Genomic DNA, 18,904 nt, shown 5'->3' with positions numbered 1-18,904 from the left:
GAGGTGGAAGGTAATAAAATGAAAAGATTTTAGTTTATCTTGTTATTAATTACTAACAGTTTTATTTTATTACTAGAGCAAATAAATGTGTAAATAAAGCATTGGTTTTAGATGGAAACATGATGAAAAAAAAAAAAAAAAAAAAAAAAAAAAAAATCACCATGAAGAGTTGTTCCCCTTACACCGGTAAAAACGCCTTTAAATCAAGTATCAATACAAAAAATTCTACATGAAAGTAGGAAACGACCGTCATAGTAAGAAGCACGTGGATTTTTTATTCATTAAACTGTCCAGAGCTGTTAAAGTCAATCTTAACAATTGTATTTTTACTATATTAACTTCAGACACTTTCAAGTTTTAAGAATGTAAAAAAGAAAACGAATGAAAAAACAAAATCGAATGTGAAAAAAAAAAAAAAAAAAAAAAACGAAAACCGAATGTGAAAAAAAAAAAACGAAAACCAAATGTGAAAAAAAAAAAAATAAAAACCGAAAACCGAATGTGAAAAAAAAAAAAAAAAACGAAAACCGAATGTGAAAAAAAAAAAAAACCGAAAACCGAATGTGAAAAAAAAAAAAAAAAAAAAAAAAAAAAAAAAAACGAAAACCGAATGTGAAAAAAAAAAAACCGAATGTGAAAAAAAAAAAAAAAAAAAAAAAAAAAAAAAACGAAAACCGAATGTGAAAAAAAAAAAAAAAAACGAAAAACGAATGTGAAAAAAAAAAAAAAAAAAAAAACGAATGTGAAAAAAAAAAAAAAAAAAAACGAATGTGAAAAAAAAAAAAAAACGAAAACCGAATGTGAAAAAAAAAAAAAAAAAAAAACCCCGAAAACCGAATGTGGAAAAAAAAAAAAAAAACACCGAAAACCGAATGTGGAAAAAAAAAAAATAAACTCCCGAAAACCGAATGTAGAAAAAAAAAAAAAACCCCCGAAAACCGAATGTGGACCCCCCCCCCCGAAAACCGAATGTGAAAAAAAAAAAAAAAAAACCCGAAAACCGAATGTGAAGAAAAAAAAAAGAAAAAAAAAACCCCGAAAACCGAATGTGGAAAAAAAAAAAAAAAAAAAAACCCCCCCGAAAACCGAATGTGGAAAAAAAAAAAAAAACCCCGAAAACCGAATGTGAAAAAAAAAAAAAAAAACCAAAAACCGAATGTGGGAAAAAAACCAAATGGAGGAAAAAAAAAAAACAGTAAAGCGAATGGGGGGGAGAACATAGTAAAGGGAATGTTGAAAAACACAGAAAACCCAAACGTTAAAGAAAAAAAAAACAGAAAACCCAAATGTTAGAAAAACAAACGCCTAATGGGAAAAACAGAAAGCCGAATGGGAAAAACAGAAAGCCGAATGGGAAAAACAGAAAGCCGAATGGGAAAAACAGAAAGCCGAATGGGAAAAACAGAAAGCCGAATGGGAAAAACAGAAAGCCGAATGGGAAAAACAGAAAGCCGAATGGGAAAAACAGAAAGCCGAATGGGAAAAACAGAAAGCCGAATGGGAAAAACAGAAAGCCGAATGGGAAAAACAGAAAACCGAATGGGAAAAACAGAAAACCGAATGTGAAAAAGAAAACCTGAATGTGAAAAAGAAAACCGAAAACCGAATGTGAAAAAGAAAACCGAACGCGAAAACAGAAAACCGAACGCGAAAACAGAAAACCGAACGCGAAAACAGAAAACTGAACGCGAAAACAGAAAACCGAACGCGAAAACAGAAAACCGAACGCGAAAACAGAAAACCGAACGCGAAAACAGAAAACCCGAACGCGAAAACAGAAAACCCGAACGCGAAAACAGAAAACCCGAACGCGAAAACAGAAAACCGAACGTGAAAACAGAAAACCGAACGTGAAAAGAAAACAGAAAACCGAACGTGAAAAGAAAACAGGAAACCGAACGCGAAAAGAAAACCGAAAACCGAACGCGAAAAAACAGAAAACCGAACGCGAAAAGAAAACCGAAAACCGAACGCGAAAAGAAAACCGAACGCGAAAAGAAAACCCGAACGTGAAAAGAAAAACCGAACGTGAAAAGAAAAACCGAACGTGAAAAGAAAAACCGAACGTGAAAAGAAAAAAAAAAACGAATGTGAAAAGAAAAAAAACGAATGTGAAAAGAAAAAAAACGAATGTGAAAAGAAAAAAACGAATGTGAAAAGAAAAAAACGGATGTGAAAAAAGAAAACGGATGTGAAAAGAAAAAAAAAAACCGAATGTGAAAAGAAAAAAAAAACGAATTTGAAAAACAAAACCGAATGTGAAAAACAAAACCCCGAATGTGAAGAAAAAAACGCGAATGTAAAAAAAAAACAAAAACAACAAAAGAAACGCGAACATAAAAAACGCAGTATTTAAAGAGGAAAACAAACGACAGGAATCAAAAGAAAAAACGGGGAGTGAAAAAAAAAAAAAAAAAAAAACACAAAAAAAAAGTTTTGAAAAAGATCAAACACTAAATTCATGCAAATAAATTGAAAAGTTTTTAATATATATATATATATATATATTTAGAGGGATATAATATAACGTTAAATGGTTAGTTCCTGAAGAAAATGCGTAGCATTTTTTTTTCTTTTTCAAATTGCCGACCGGTTCAGAATGCTTAATCTTTAGTAATTAAAATAGAATTGTTGTTTCTACAAGAGATCTGTACTGACCCGAGTATTTCAAATTGAAATTCACGAATAAACCAGAAATTCCTGAAGCTATTTACAACTTAAAAGCCAAGAAAACTCAATTTTAAAAGTAAAAAAGCAGTTGATAGTTGGTTAGAATTAAAACTTTTGATGCACATCCAGAGTTCAACCTAAATTTTAAAATATACAGAAAATACAATAAGTAGTTTTATTTTCAACTAAGAAAAAATTTTGAGTAAGCAAACGGGTCGTAAAAAAAAAAAAAAAAAAAGCAATAACTCCACATTAATTCAAATTTGCGAGATCCGCCTTGTAATGCTAACAATTTTATATTAACGGCTTAAAAACGATTTTCTTTACATATATATCAATAAAAGTTAACGTGCCTGTAAATTTCTCTAAGCAATAACTGCCAATTTTAAGTCTACAGACTCGAAATTTAATATACAGGGTTACTGAGATTTGGAAAAATTTTTTGCATGGTTTTCGCCCAAAAATTTGGCTGTTAAGGGGACAAAGTTCAACGATTTGACCTTTGAGAACTCTAAACTCCCGACAATTTTGGGTCTAAACACTTGAAATTTTTGATATAGGTTTAAAAAATTTTTTTTTTTTTGCTCAACATATACATCCGAACACCCAGGTTGAAATGCTAGTGTGTGTGTATGAAATATATATATATATATATATATATATATATACATACACAGACTTGATTAGTTTATGCGAAAATATGACATCTTCATTCAAAGATTTTCTATTTTTTTTTAATTGGTACTTTTTACGACCTGCCCCAGTGTAGTAATAACACCCCCAATCACCCCGTGTTAAGAACGGCTTTTGGAACACTCCACAACCCCAAAAGCCTTTCTTAACATGGGGTAGGTTGAGCTGGTGTTTATTCTGAAAGCAATTCTGAACATGGTGAGGTTGGAACGTTTATAATACGCTGGGGCAGTGGGGCACGTCGTAAAAATTTATCTTTTAAATTTATTTAAATTGAACTTGCAACTTTAGCCCCATCAAAAAAATTAAATAAAAATAAAAGTTTGAAAAGCTTTCTAATAATATATGTATAGTTGGTTTGCTTAATAATTTGATAAAAATGAATAAATCCGTTAACACGTGAAGGGGGGGGGCAGTTGAGCATAATCCCAAGTCAAAAATATTCCATATTCTGTAAACAGCAAAAGTTTTTTGTTTTTTTTTAAGATTCCTACACACAACACTTGTTCAAAAAATAAAATGTTTTAATTCTTTAACCTTATAAAAAAATGTTTTTAAATCTAATCCAGGATTTCAAATGACTTTTATGGCCTTTCATGAGTCGCACCAAATGACCAAAAATGTCTGCAAACATAATACTGTCGCCAGGGAAATATGGTGAGGGTTGGGGGGGTCACCGTTTACAACTTTTTAATTGGATGTCACAATAAACATGGTACTTCTACAAAACCCATGTTGTTTGGAACACAGTTTACGATTTTGAAAGATAACGTGGGTGGGGGTTGTAATAAGCAACCCACCCCATCAGCGCAGCTCTAGGTGTATCAGAAACTTCATGAAAAATACTGAAGGATTCGACCCCCTGTCTTTCCAAGCTTATAACTACTCGAAAAATGTAATTCAAGCCCTAATTTTTTTTTTCAATTAAAGGAGCAAGGACCAAGGTTTCATTTAAAAAAAAAAAAAAAAAGGTTTTAAACTTCGGACTTTACAGGAAAATTTCTAAACACTTTAATTTGAATATATTATTGCTCTTTTATTCTCAATTTGTGATATAAAACTGGTGAGTAAATTATTTACTTTTTAATAGACATTTAAAAATGGGGGATGGGGGTGAAAAAAAAACGTTTGTCTAAAATATTATATTCGGTTTAATAGAAAGAATAAAATTAGCGTAAAACTAGAATCAATAGAAAAATTTTGATAGATTTTTAAAGTTTAAAAATTGAAAAATACTGAACTCGTAAAATTCAGTTAATTTAATTACTGTTTTTTAAAAAATAAAAAAAATAATATTTCTATTACTTTTCATACAACTTTAAATAGTTTATTTTGGAAGTATAATCCATAAAGTAAATAAGCAACCCACTTTTAAGAGAAATTACGAGTTTTTTTTTATATTTTATTCAGTTTCGTGTTAGGGGTGTCAAAAATTCCGATACACCTAGCGCAGCTCCTTTAAGGATTCAAAACTTGATAAAGTGGTAAAAAACAGGGGAGGGGGGGGAGGCGTTGTGTTAGAGGTCATCAGATATAAAAGAACCTCGAGGTAAAGTATTGAACCAATTTTGAACCCATATTTTTTAAAAGCAATCCACACCTGTTATAACCAATGATAAGCCAAAGAAAACTGGTTTTATTCAACCAAGAAAAAAATTCCGCCTTTTTATCAAACATTTTAGTGAAATTACAAGTAGAAATTTGCATATCTTCAAGTCCAACAAACAAATTCCTGACAAAACGTCCAATTAAGTAAAACACTATCAAATCTGTAACACTACTGATTACTACAATACTATCTCATTGAATACACAATAACACTTATCTCTGAGTGGCCTCCGGGCCTTGATAAGTGGTGACCTCCATGTAAAAAAAAAAAAAAAAAAAAAACACCGACAAACACCCGGGCAATCCCACTAGTCTATATATATATAAAAGGCAAAATGTGTGACCATTTCATGTATGTCTCGCAAAGGCTTCTTTCGCACACGCTCCCGGGGTCGTTACGATTGCTTACAACTGTTTATATAGGTCCTTATATAATAATATCTAGGATTTACGAAAGCGCGTAGCGTATAGATTTATTTACATCGACTTTACAAAATTATTGCTATTTTGGCTTCTCGTGTGTTGATTGGGTCTTTCGTATAAAAACGAAACTAATTCAAAGTTAACACAGTTCTCGGCATCGCGCCCAGGAAACGTCCAGAAGCAATCAGCTTTGATCAATGTGGGGACAAAGTCCTCTTATATCAGACAGTTGCTAATCAGTCTGGAAAATGGGGAGCTGGTTTCCCCCTCTCCAACATATGTTGGGAAAAAACCAGTCAAACCCAAGTTAACTGTTCTATTTAACCTCAATAATTAGGTCAAATAGAAGCAGCAAAGTTAACTTTTATTGCTACCACCTGTCAATAGTTAAATAAATTCAAACGTGCTCTTTTGTGTGTCTCCTTGGCCCAGTGGTTAGCGTCGTACGGTTTTTATTTTTTAACACTTTAATTTCCAACTTTGCCTCAAGGGTTTGATCCTCATACTCATCTACCAAAACTTTTTTATTTACCCCCCCCCCCAACCCCGGAGTTTGGATTTACCCAAAACCAAATACCTCAAAACACCCGGGCACCCCCACCCGATAGGTGAGATTTATATTATAGACTGTCTGTTTAGATGTATGTATGTATATTTGTATGTCTGCCTAAAACTTTTGACAGAGGAGACAGATTTTCATGAGATCGGTATCATTTTGAAGCTCGATCCTTCGGACGACAAATATTGAAAAATTGGCTAAAAACATTAATTCCTTCACTCTCAACTGAGCACTTTTCTACAAGGAAGGGTCGCTTTTTTCATCGATATTTTCAAAAGTCATTCCCTCTTTTCGATTGTCTAGCCTTAATTTAAACCTAGGTCACTTCCAGTTTGGCGATGAATACAACGGCAAAGACGTCATGTTCTTTTCCACCTTCATGGTACGGGTTCGAGCCTGCGGGCCTACTACCACTTTTTTTTTTGTTGCTCAACACACCTCCAAACACCCGGGCAACGCTGGGCAGCAAGGCTAGTTTATCTATATATATAAAAGCGAAAATGTATGTTCGCTTTTTGTGTATGTCCAAGAAAGGCTTTTCTCAGAGAAGCAGTCAGTCGGTTCACAACTTCTTAAAACTTTTTATATCACATATAAATCATAATATCTGAGTTAACAACGGAGCTAGCCTGTCTATTTAATTTGCTCGACTTCGGAAAAACAAATATTCAACATTTGTTGCTCGCCGCATGTGGGTTAGGCTTTTTTCTATAATAAAAGCGACACTAATTCTGGCAGCATTTTTCCGGTCGCGATTGCCGGAAATGTCCGAAAGCAATGAGCTTTACTCAATCTGGAAATATTATTTCCTTAATTTCTATTCAATTTCGACAAGTGGGGCTGTTTCCTCCTACCCCCAACATCTTAGAGGGGGAAAAAAAAAGAAAAAAAAAAGCGCTCCGCACTAAATGATATCCCGCATTAAGTCATTAAAACATGCACCTGCTAATTTAAGTAATTAATTAAATAAATTCAAACGTGTTTCCGTTAGCATCTCGCGGTGGCCCAATGGTTAATGTCGCACTCTTTTTTTTTTTTTTCACACTTTAATTTCCAACTTTGCCTCAAGGGTTCCAGTTTGATCCTCATACTCACCTACCAAAACATTTTTTTTTTAAATTTTTTATTTCACCCCATCCCCGGAGTTTTGATTTACCCAAAACCACACACACCTCCAAACACCCGGGCAACGCCAGGTACCCCTTGCTAGTCTATAAATATAAAAGCAAAAATGTATGTGTGTTCGCTTTTTCTGTGTCTACAAAAGGCTTCTTTCAGAGAAGCAGTCGGTCGGTTCACAACTTTTTATATCACATACAAATCGTAATATCTCACAGTTAACAACGAAGCTCGCCTGTCTATTTAATTTGGTCGATTTCAGGAAGATAAATATTCAATATTTGTCGCTCGCCGCATGTGGGTTAGTCTTTTTCCTATAACATCTTGGGGGTGGGGAAAAAAAAAGCGTTCAGCAGTAAATGAATACTATCCCGCAGTCAAATTTGACCTCATTAACAACTCATTAAAACGAGCACCTGCTAAATCCAACTAATTAAATAAATTTAAACGTGTTTCTGTTAGCATCTCACAGTGGGGCAATGGTTAACATCGCACTTTTTTTTTTTTTTCACTTTAATTTACAACTTTGCCTCAAGGGTTCGGGTTCGATCCTCATACTTACTTTTTTTTTTTTACCCCCCCAAACACCCGGTACCCCTCGCTAGTTTATTATATAAATCTCAATTGTCTGTGTGTATATCCACTAAAAACTTTTGACATGCACAACCAAAACAGACAAAATTGGTATTGTTCAAAAGCTCAGTCTATCGGCCAACAAATATTCACAATTTGTCCCAAAAGATTCATTCTTTCACTGTTAACTGGGCTGTTTACGAGGTCACTTTTTTTGTCAACATGTTTGCAGTCATTTACGCCTTATGACATCGATTCCCCCCCACCTCCTTTTTCTCTTAGCTTGACAGGTTTGAGCCTGGCTACCGTGGCTAATCACCCCCCCCCCCCGCCCTCACACGGATATTTAATTATTTTTTAGATAGGGACTTTGGTTGCTCAACACCCATGTCTGTTTTTACTTAGAAAACTTTGCTTTCGGTTTTGCTTCTGGCTGATGGCACCACAACGATGCAAAAGGCAAAAACAAACACGAGGATTCTTAACTTACTTCCCACAAAATTTCACCTTTTACCAAGGGCTTTCAAATTACCTCTCATTTTATCAGGTATTCCACCATTTTATCCCTCCTCCCTCTAAATTAAAAAAAAAAAATTACGTTTTTCTTCACTTAAAGGATTTTGAAATCATTTCTTATATAAACAGGCATTTTGCCATTTTATTTTACTCCTTCCTAAAAAACAAAGAAACAGTAGGAATTTATTTCACCTTTTATCCAGAGGATTTCATCTAAACTTCAACTTGTCAGACATTCTGTCCTTTTCTCTTTTTGACAAACAATAAGGATATTGTTCTTACACAAAACCAGAAAAAAAGTAAGTATGAGGATCGAACCGGAACCCTTGAAGCAAAGTTGTAAATTAAAGTGTGAGAAAAAAAAAAAAAGTGCGACGTTAACCATTGCCCCACCGCGAGATGCTAACGGAAACACCTTTGAATTTATTTAATTACTTGGATTTGGCAGGTGCCCGTTTTAATGAGTTAATGAGGTCAAGATTGACTGAGGGCTGGAATGCTTCCCAAGATTTTATAGGAAAAAGACTAACCCACATGCTGCAAGCTACAAATGTTGAATATTTATCTTCCTGAAATCGACCAAATTAAATAGACAGGCGACCTTCGCTGTTAACGGTGAGATATTACGATTTATATGTGATATAAAAAGTTTTAAAAAGTTGTGAAGCGAAGCTTCTTTGAAAAAAGCCTTTTGTAGACACAGAAAAAGCGAACACACACAGAAACATTTTCCCTTTTATATATATAGATTACAATTTTGTGTTAAAAGTAAAATTGTGAAGTTACTATGATACTTTGTTTCTCCTAACTAAACACAAATACTTCACTATACACAACAAATAAAACACTCCTTTTATGACAAGCAGCGTCCCTGACATCCACTATATATATATAGATAGAGAGATTGTTATTTGGGCTAGACTACATTTAAAATTTATCTGTTGTATAATTTATGGCAAGCGAGTGTATTATCTTTATAAAGAAGCTATTATTTTTTCACTTCTCAGTCATCAAAATAAAAAGCGCTTATTTCTGTATTTATTTTCAAATACAAAATGCAACTGGACTTTTCAGACTATTTTTATTTTGTGAAGTTCTCCGGTCTTCAAATTAAATAAGCACTAATTGTTTATAATAATTTTTGATTTGCTTGTTTTAATCCCAAAGAAACATACTAAGGCATAAAATCCTGTCATGTGTCCTCATCACTAAAGAAAATTATACTCCTTTTCAGTAAATGGAATGCATGATCTTGCATTCACTAAAAAAATAAGTATTATACAAAACTGAACAGATAATTTCTAACTGTAAATTAATTTTTAAAGGGTTTTCTTAAAAACAACAAATTATACAGATATTAGAAAGAGAGAGATGAAAAGTCTGTTTTTAGATTTAATTATCGTTTCCCTGGTGGGAAACTGGGCTGATAATCCTGGAGGTACTGCAATACCAGGCCAACCCGTGGCAAAGGTGGAGCAAGCCCCTAACTCTTCGCCATGTTGCAAAAATCAGTTTAATATCGTAGTCCCCAAATCGGGGACGTATCAGATATTAAGCTGATAAGAACAGATACTACACTTTGATCTTAGCCAAAAGGCCGAGAAGCGATAAAGATTTGGCGCACTTTCCCTCATTTACATGTGCACATTGAAAAGTAATATATCCCGTTCCCAACTGATACAAACGTCCAAAGGCAAAAGTCTACACTAAATAAACTTAAAGGAAATGCGTCTATTTTCATCCTCTATACTATTATAAAAAATACTAAGTTTTCAACATTTCATGCTGTTAATCTAAACAGTTTAAATAAAGAAAAATCTTTTAATTGCCAGCATAATACGCGTCAGAGATCGTAACATACTTATAGAAAAAGTAAACATTTAAGTCATCATTCGTAATTACTTATGTTTATTAAAAAAAAAATACTTGGATAAAAAAATAATTTTCTTTAAACAATAATCGGCCAAGAAATGTATTTTATATTTAACAAATAGTACATTATTCCGATCGTTTATTTAAAAGCAATGTCAAGGTCGCATTTTGTGCTGTCCTGGCAACAAAAATACGGTGTCACATAAAAATGAACCCAAAGAAAAATCCATAGAAAATTTAAACAATGTACTTTTTTTATCATTAATTTTAATGAAAATGAAAAGCAAGTATGATATAACAAAGATATAAAAATAGAAAAAGAAAATAAATTATGAAAGAAACAAACAAAATCGAGACTTAAAACCTTTGCTTTTATCTCGAGGGGGATTACCGATAGTTGTTTTTGTTTTGTTAAGTGAAAATTTGGAGGTGGAAGGTAATAAAATGAAAAGATTTTAGTTTATCTTGTTATTAATTACTAACAGTTTTATTTTATTACTAGAGCAAATAAATGTGTAAATAAAGCATTGGTTTTAAATGGAAACATGGGGAAAAAAAAAAAATCACCATGAAGAGTTGTTCCCCTTACACCGGTAAAAACGCCTTTAAATAAAGTATCAATACAAAGAATTCTACATGAAAGTAGGAAACGACCGTCATAGTAAGAAGCACGTGGATTTTTTATTCATTAAACTGTCCAGAGCTGTTAAAGTCAATCTTAACAATTGTATTTTTACTATATTAACTTCAGACACTTTCAAGTTTTAAGAATGTAAAAAAGAAACCGAATAAAAAAAACAGAAAATCGAATGTAAAATCCAAGAAAACCGAATGTGAAAAAAAACAGAAAAAAACCGAAAACCAAATGTGAAAAAAACCGAATGTGAAAAAAAAAGTGAAAAAAAACGAAAACCAAATGTGAAAAAAAAACCGAAAACCGAATGTGGAAAAAAAACCGAAAACCGAATGTGAAAAAAAACCGAATGTGAAAAAAAAAAAAACCGAAAACCGAATGTGAAAAAAAAAAAAAACCGAAAACCGAATGTGAAAAAAAAAAACCGAAAACCGAATGTGAAAAAAAAAAAACCGAAAACCGAATGTGAAAAAAAAACCGAAAACCGAATGTGAAAAAAAAACCGAATGTGAAAAAAAAACCGAAAACCGAATGTGAAAAAAAAAAACCGAATGTGAAAAAAAAAAACCGAAAACCGAATGTGAAAAAAAAAAGTGAAAAAAAAAAGTGAAAAAAAAAAAAACCGAAAACCGAATGTAAAAAAAAAGTGAAAAAAAAAAAAACGAAAACCGAATGTGAAAAAAAAAGTGAAAAAAAAAGGAAAACCGAATGTGAAAAAAAAAAAAAAAGGAAAACCGAATGTGAAAAAAAAAAAAAAAGGAAAACCGAATGTGAAAAAAAAAAAAAAAAAGGAAAACCGAATGTGAAAAAAAAAAAAAAAAAAGGAAAACCGAATGTGAAAAAAAAAAAAAAAAAAAGGAAAACCGAATGTGAAAAAAAAAAAAAAAGGAAAACCGAATGTGAAAAAAAAACAAAAAACCGAATGTGAAAAACCGAAAACCGAATGTGAAAAACCGAATGTGAAAAAAAAAAACGACAAATGAATGTGAAAAAAAAAACGACAAATGAATGTGAAAAAAAAAACCGAATGTGGAAAAAAAAAAAAAAACGACAACCGAATGTGAACCCCCCCCCCGAATGTGAAAACCTGAATGTGAAAAAAAAAAAAAACCCCGAAAACCGAATGTGAAAAACCGAATGTGAAAAAAAAAAAAACCGAATGTGAAAAAAAAAAACCGACAACCGAATGTGAAAAAAAAACCGACAACCGAATGTGAAAAAAAAACCGACAACCGAATGTGAAAAAAAAAAAAAAAAACCGACAACCAAATGTGAAAAAAAAAAAACCCGACAACCGAATGTGGAAAAAAAAAACCCGACAACCGAATGTGGAAAAAAAAAAACCCGACAACCAATTGTGGAAAAAAAAAAAACCCGACAACCGAATGTGAAAAAAAAAAAAAAACGAAAACTGAATGTGAAAAAAAAAAAAAAAACGAAAACTGAATGTGAAAAAAAAAAAACAAAACAACCGAAAACCGAATGTGAAAAAAAACCGAAAACCGAATGTGAAAAAAAACCGAAAACCGAATGTGAAAAAAAAAACCGAAAACCGAATGTGAAAAAAAAAACCGAAAACCGAATGTGAAAAAAAAAAAACCGAAAACCGAATGTGAAAAAAAAAAAAACCGAAAACCGAATGTGAAAAAAAAAAACCGAAAACCGAATGTGAAAAAAAAAAACCGAAAACCGAATGTGAAAAAAAAAACCGAAAACCGAATGTGAAAAAAAAAAACCGAAAACCGAATGTGAAAAAAAAACCGAAAACCGAATGTGAAAAAAAAGTGAAAAAAAAACCGAAAACCGAATGTGAAAAAAAAAGTGAAAAAAAAAAAGGAAAACCGAATGTGAAAAAAAAAAAAGGAAAACCGAATGTGAAAAAAAAAAAAAAGGAAAACCGAATGTGAAAAAAAAAAAAGGAAAACCGAATGTGAAAAAAAAAAAAAAAAAAAAAGGAAAACCGAATGTGAAAAAAAAAACAAAAAACCGAATGTGAAAAACCGAAAACCGAATGTGAAAAACCGAAAACCGAATGTGAAAAACCGAAAACCGAATGTGAAAAACCGAATGTGAAAAAAAAAAACGACAAATGAATGTGAAAAAAAAACGACAAATGAATGTGAAAAAAAAAACCGAATGTGGAAAAAAAAAAAAAACGACAACCGAATGTGAACCCCCCCCCCCCGAATGTGAAAACCTGAATGTGAAAAAAAAAAAAAAAAAACCCCGAAAACCGAATGTGAAAAACCGAATGTGAAAAAAAAAAACCGAATGTGAAAAAAAAAACCGACAACCGAATGTGAAAAAAAAAACCGACAACCGAATGTGAAAAAAAAAACCGACAACCGAATGTGAAAAAAAAACCGACAACCGAATGTGAAAAAAAAAAAAAAAACCGACAACCAAATGTGAAAAAAAAAAAAAAACCCGACAACCGAATGTGGAAAAAAAAACCCGACAACCGAATGTGGAAAAAAAAACCCGACAACCGAATGTGGAAAAAAAAAAACCCGACAACCAATTGTGGAAAAAAAAAAAAAAAACGACAACCGAATGTGAAAAAAAAAAAAAACGAAAACTGAATGTGAAAAAAAAAAAAAAAAAACGAAAACTGAATGTGAAAAAAAAAAAACAAAACAACCGAAAACCGAATGTGAAAAAAAACCGAAAACCGAATGTGAAAAAAAAAAACCGAAAACCGAATGTGAAAAAAAAAACCGAAAACCGAATGTGAAAAAAAAAACCGAAAACCGAATGTGAAAAAAAAAACCGAAAACCGAATGTGAAAAAAAAAAACCGAAAACCGAATGTGAAAAAAAACCCCGAAAACTGAATGTGAAAAAAAAACCGAAAACCGAATGTGAAAAAAAAAAAACCGAATGTGAAAAAAAAAAAACCGAAAACCGAATGTGAAAAAAAACCCGAAAACCGAATGTGAAAAAAAACCCGAAAACCGAATGTGAAAAAAAAAAAAAAGACCCCCCCCCCCCAAAAAAAAACCGAATGTAGAAAAAAGAAAACCAAATGAGAAAAAAACAAAACCGAATGTGGGGAAAAAGGGGGGGGGGAGACAAAAACCGAACGTGAAAGCAATAAATAAATAAAAAAGAAAAAAAGAACGCGGAAAAAAAACAAAAAAAAACGCGAATATAAAAAAAAACATCTTTAAAAAGGCAGTATTTTAAATGGAAAACAGAAAACGAAACGAATCAAAAGAAAAAACGGGGACTGAAAGAAAAAAGAAAATGCACAAAAAAAAAAAAAAAAAAAAAAATCGACAAAAAGAGAAGGCTTTGAAAAAGATAGGCACCACCAAAAATGGCCGCAAAATCAAGTTGTTTTTTAAAACGAAATTACATTTATTATTTCTGAGTAACTTTCTTCCAGAAAGATAAAACCCTGAATTTTATCATATAGAAAACAGAATAATGTAAAACTTTTTCTACTATTTTTAATTAAATTTTAAATGTTAAATTTTCCCAAAAAGTTAACAATTGACATTTTTTGTCTTGCACAAAAAACGTACATAAATATTTAAAAAAAAAAAAAAAAAAAAAGAAAAGGTTTTTGAAATTTATTTATTGTCTAAGATTTAGGATGATTTTCTAAGAGAATATGCAAAAATATTATAATATAAGTACCTGAATTTCAAATAATTCCACTTATTCATATATGTAAACAGTTATTTCGCGTCGAGATCGACACTGTTTACGTTTGATAAGAAGCAAACTATGGAAGAGCAAACAGGCCAAAAAAAAAAAACTTATTTTTCAGTGACGAAAATTTCAATGTATTATTAAGCTGAGTGGCCAGTACCAGGTGGGTGACTATTTGTATGAGTTTGGTTTTTAATGTGTATGTGTGTGGGGGCCAGGCTCCCCAAAATGGGGGGGGGCAATTTAAAGCAGAATAAAGAAAAATTATTTCAGCGCGTTTGGTCCACCGTAGTCGAAAGGCGGCAAACGTTTTCAAACGGGATCGAAAAAAAAAATGATGCTATTTTTAACACAAAGGGCACAATATTTATCGAATTTTTTTTTTGGGTATCGATTCTTCAAAGCATGCCCTGTTTAATAATGGTCATGCATTATTCGGCTCGCTAAAAAAAATTGTTAATTTATTCATCAAATATTTTAAAATGGCTTTTTTCGTATAAATATTTAAAAAAATTTTTTTTTTTGTTTTGCTTAACTTAAATTAATTATTTTACTTAACATATTCACCGAATTTCACACTTCAAAACTCAAAAGCGGGATATATAAACACAATCGAAGTTGATATTCAGACGTCAAAATAAGCTATGCAAGCAATTTTTTTTTTTTTTTAAATCTATAATTCTGTCCCTTACAACAACACAATATGTTGTGTTCAGTTTCAGATGATTATTTTAAGCATATTTGTTCCCACTTCAAAACAAGGGGGGGGGGGTTGTAAGCAAAAATATATATATATATATATATATATATATATATATATAAATATCGTTTATGAAAAATAAGTACACCGTTATAAAGTTCATTCTTCTCTTAATCGCTGAAAATTTCGTATTGATCGGATAATTACCTGATTTTTGGTAGATTTTTAAAAAGACGGTCCGTCAAAAAGTACAAATTTAGGCAATAAATATTAGATGAAACCAACTTAAACACTAGGCAAAATCCCTCTATCAACGCGAAAACAGTGAAAATACGACACGGAAAGGCAACTTTAACTGTTCATATCAATTTCATTTTAATAGCTAATATATTGAATCTTCTTAGTATGATTCAAAACACATTAGAGATCAAGATAATTCTTTCTTTTAATTATAAATTGATAAAACCTCTCAATTGTGGACCATGTAAAAGCAGTCAAACAGGCAATTTTGTAAAAAGGGCAAAAAAAGGTAAAAAAAAAAAAAATGAGTCAAAAGTATACGTTACTGAAATTGCTGTAAAAATGTAACCATTGAAGTTAGAAGCTTGAAACTTTGCAACTTTACTAATTTTGGGGTGAGGAATTAAAAAAAATGGTTGCCTTGTTTCTAATAACAAAACTTTTTGCCACAGAAATACTTTTACTTTTGGAAATTTAAACTCGCCAAAAAAGCACCGGCGACAATAATATTTAGAAATTTTTTATACAAAAAAAAAGGCACAAATCATTTTTTTTAAACATTGAAAAACTTTCAACTTAAAAAAACAAGTAAGAAAGATATTTTAGGTCTTACTACAATTCCTTTCTTATCGATCTTCTCTCAGAATTCTTTCATAGGCTTCTGCTATGGTAGATATCTCAGGAACCCTCCAAATCCTACCATCACTTGAAACTGGCATTACCTCAAAATCCCATCTGTAGACAAATGCTGACTCTACTTGTGCAACGTCATCTGATAAAGGCCATCGAAAATAATCTTTTCTACTTTTTGTTTGCATTAAAAATTTTACTACAGCGCTGGATGCAGATATAATATCAATGACTTAACCAATGTAAAAGTTGGTGTCATAGTAGACAGCTACCCATTGTCCTTGATGTTCATAACTGAAGATATCTTGAGATGGATCTTCATCACAACTGCAGGAGTTATCTAAATGTTCAGCAGATTCACTTAGGGAAGACATTTTTTGTTGCTTTGGTGGAGGTGGAGATGAATCAATTGGATTTCTTTTCAAGTAGTCAGAGAGAGCAGCTTCCAGTAGAACTTTATTTCCACTGGTGTTGATTTTGACACCTAAAACAACCTTGAGGTATCTCAATTGGTCTTTGAGTGCTTCCAAACCACTTTCTGAATTTTTTTTATCTGTTTATCAGATTTCACTGGACCACCATGCTTAATAACAGAGTTAATAATTCTCTCTTTCTCAGCAGCAGCTTGACGTTCTTTTTCCTTCTTTAATCTTTCATTTTGTGCAATTTTTTCTTGGACACGAAGTTTCACAAGGGCTTCTTGTGCATGTTTTTGTCGCAAATGTTTTCTGGAGATGCTCAGAATAGATTGCCTCTTTGTTGATGGTATTACTTCCAACCAAGCTGTTGTCCGATTGCGCTTAAGCATATTTGAAGATGATCGATTATGTAGTGATGCATGTCGTTTTGTTTGCATGCTAAAATCTAAATCTCCAAAGGCATGCTCACCTGACAGATTTGTTAAAGGGCAGCTCTTCAAGGCATCTCTCGTCTCCTGATCTACATCTTTTCCAAAAGCACCTCCTTCTAAAAAGTCATGCAACTGGTGCTTAGTGACAATGAGATGAGAAACTGAGTATCTTGCGCAAACATTCTAAAACAAGTTCAGGGGCCGTGCCGTGAGACTAATACAGAGAGACACATTGCCTTCCTCAAAGAATTCCCCATTAAATACACCTTTACAGTCAGATTTTAATAACAACTGGGGATTGCTGATCCAGCATTCTAAACTTAGAGCCATTTTCTTGATATAGTGATGGAAGTCAACATACTGAACAGTGCTGTTAACAAGTTTCTAGAAAGGTTTGGTCAAATTAATGTTCAGCAAACCAACTGCAGCAAGTAGGGAATGTAGTCTCATCAGAAATGTCAGCAAAAACACTCTGTAATTTCATATTGCAAGATGTTGCAAACACAGATAAAAATAATTTTATGTGCTCTTTATGGTGATATATTGCCAGGGCATTTTCAAATAGAGAATTAAACCTATTTGCCCGATAACTTGTGATTTGAGATTGGTACCCTTCTTTGCTGCAGAATGCCAGCCATTCTGTCCTGCAACCACTTTTATTGTTTATGAGTGTATGTACGGGTGACGACAAAAAAAATTAATATGCGTTCTGTCACAATTTCTGTTAATGCTGACATAAAAAGTTTTTATGTAATTATTTTCAAATTTTAGGACAAAATAATTTAATATATTTGCTAATATATAGCCTTGGAACTGAGTTTTTATATTTAGTCAGTTTTTTTCTACAAAGCGTAAATGTTGACATGTTTTACGAATCCAAAACAAAGAAACAAAAAATAATAAATAAATAATGCTTATTTTAAGTAATTTATTTTAAATAATTTTTTTTTTAATTCTCTTTTTTTTCATAATTAAAAAAAAACTTATGTTTCTGAACAATAACAAAAACATATACTTAATCGTCATAAGTCACTAGCCGAACGTTTTGTTTATGGAATTTAATTAAAATAATTTAACAATGCTAAAGTTTATCCAACCGAAAAAAAAATAAAAGTTTCCGTCAGTTTTGTACACGGTTTTATTAATTAATTTAATTAAAATAATTTAACAATGCTGAAGTTTATCCAACCGTAACCGAAGGCGAAAGCGATGAAAGAACATATGAAAGTTTGAAAAAAACTATAGAAAATAAACTGGCATTATTTTTTAAATTGTAAATTTTCATTTTTTTTAATGACGTTCTAAAAATATTAATTAAAAAAATATCTTTCTATAACTTTTAAATAATAAAGAAAAAACAAACTCACCTAAGAACTTTGATAAGTCGGTAAAACTATACAAATACCGTGACAGCGAATTAACCCTAACGCTGTCACGGTGTTTGTATAATAATACCGATAAGTCCATAGTGAAACGAGTTGTTTGTTTATGTTTTTCCGTTCAGTCAGTCAGTACGTTGTGTTGTGCTGCTGCTGTGTGGCTACTGGCTAGCCGACAGTTGATAATTGGTCTCTCTGGCATTAAGTTGAAAATCTCTGTAGGTACCCTAACTTTTATTAGTGTGCGCTCCTTGATTTATGGGGCCATAAACATGACACCAACAGATTATTAAAGAGGAGATATTCCTCTACAAAATGATGCCTTTTTCGGAATTCTTACTATAAAATTTCTTTCATGTTTCTTTCACTGAAGTTTTCAAGTTGGATTTTTTTTTTTTTAGAAAAAACACTTATAACCTTTTAATAACCTCACCATGTTATTAAGTGACCTTTTTTTCTTTAAAATGATACCATTTTTATATACCTAGAGACTCACAATATGAAGCGCAACAAATTTGAAAAACATCAACATTTTTTTTTTGTGTAAAAAATAAAGCGACATTTAACAAAATTAGAGGCATAACTTGAAAAATCCTGAAAAAAAAAAAAAAAAAAAAAAAAAAAACTATTAAAGACACAAGAAAAAGAATTATATATCTATAAAGACAAAAGATTAAATTTTATTTAAATCAAAACCATATCAAAATAACCCAAAAATAAACGAGATATCGCAAGTTGAAGTTAAGGGAAATTTTACTTTATTTACTAGTTTTCGCACCTAA

The 18,904-nt window shown here is 31.8% G+C and overlaps 1 protein-coding gene and 1 non-coding gene across 2 annotated transcripts in view; both read right to left on the bottom strand.

Moving 5' to 3' along the window:
• The window catches only part of LOC145252747 (dol-P-Glc:Glc(2)Man(9)GlcNAc(2)-PP-Dol alpha-1,2-glucosyltransferase-like), an 88,674-nt gene extending 70,224 nt beyond the window's left edge, over nt 1-18,450 (bottom strand). Inside the window, exon 1 of the mRNA XM_080112619.1 lies at nt 18,111-18,450. The gene's annotated coding sequence lies outside the window, so the exon portion shown is untranslated. The remainder of the gene's footprint in view (nt 1-18,110) is intronic.
• On the bottom strand, nt 9,575-9,770 carry LOC145252945 (U2 spliceosomal RNA). The gene has a single exon (XR_013863693.1). It is a non-coding gene; the product is annotated as a U2 spliceosomal RNA (small nuclear RNA).
• Nucleotides 18,451-18,904: the final 454 nt, after the last annotated feature.

Source organism: Euprymna scolopes, chromosome 29 (assembly GCF_053919585.1).
Source record: "Euprymna scolopes isolate OS-2025 chromosome 29, ASM5391958v1, whole genome shotgun sequence".
NCBI classification, from domain to species: Eukaryota; Metazoa; Mollusca; class Cephalopoda; order Sepiida; family Sepiolidae; genus Euprymna; species Euprymna scolopes.
This window is presented reverse-complemented; position numbering and strand designations above follow the sequence as displayed.